The sequence below is a fragment of the Sinocyclocheilus anshuiensis genome, unplaced genomic scaffold, assembly GCF_001515605.1.
Source record: "Sinocyclocheilus anshuiensis isolate Anshui unplaced genomic scaffold, SAMN03320099.WGS_v1.1 scaffold819, whole genome shotgun sequence".
Classification (NCBI taxonomy): Eukaryota; Metazoa; Chordata; class Actinopteri; order Cypriniformes; family Cyprinidae; genus Sinocyclocheilus; species Sinocyclocheilus anshuiensis.
Genome location: NW_015548238.1, coordinates 473,582 through 474,323, shown reverse-complemented (window position 1 = coordinate 474,323; position 742 = coordinate 473,582). Strand labels below are relative to the sequence as shown.

Below are 742 nucleotides of genomic sequence, written 5' to 3'. Positions count from 1 at the left end.
ATATGGTAAGTGTTGTTGTAATGATGTGCGATCTGACATTATCAAGTAGGCTATATCACCAAATCACACAGAGTGCACGCAACGTTGATTTATTAATCTATTAAAACTCAAAATTCCAGGCATTCTTAATTATGGTTTGAATGAATCGGTTGAATCTCAATGACTCACTAATTAACAGTCCCTTGCTGACACCTACTGGCGGTTTTAATTTCACAGTTCGACTATTTTTTTCATGTTTTAAATGATTTAAAATATCAGTATTCAACGTTTTATGTTAAAAACAAAACATTAGGCCTATTTATGCATCTGTAACTGCAGGTTAAATGCATCCATGTCCTCTCTGAGATACATTCAACTAAAGCCAACAGTAGGCTAAATGCCATTTCAGATGCAGATTCCAGAAATGTTTTCTTATGTTGGAATGAAAGACCCTAAGTACCAGATGAAGTGCTTCTTAATCTTACCCAAAAATACAAAATGGAAGAAAGAGTTAAAACTGAACACAATCTTGCTACTCAAGCTGTGTATGAACATGTTTTATATATATTTATTTGCTTCTTTTCCATTTTGCATTTACTTGTACTTTTACTTTCAATACTTAAGTACGTTTAAGATTTTTAAAAAATACTTTTCATACTTAAGTACAATAAATATCACATACTTTAAGACTTTTACTCAAGTAATATTCTAAACGGTGACTTCAACTTCTACCAAAGTCATTTTCTGGTAAGATATCTGTACT

General features: G+C 31.4%; 1 protein-coding gene across 1 annotated transcript in view; it reads right to left on the bottom strand.

Moving 5' to 3' along the window:
- The window catches only part of lrp1aa (low density lipoprotein receptor-related protein 1Aa), a 200,232-nt gene that overhangs the window by 99,202 nt on the left and 100,288 nt on the right, over positions 1-742 (bottom strand). The gene's annotated exons all lie outside the window — the stretch shown is intronic.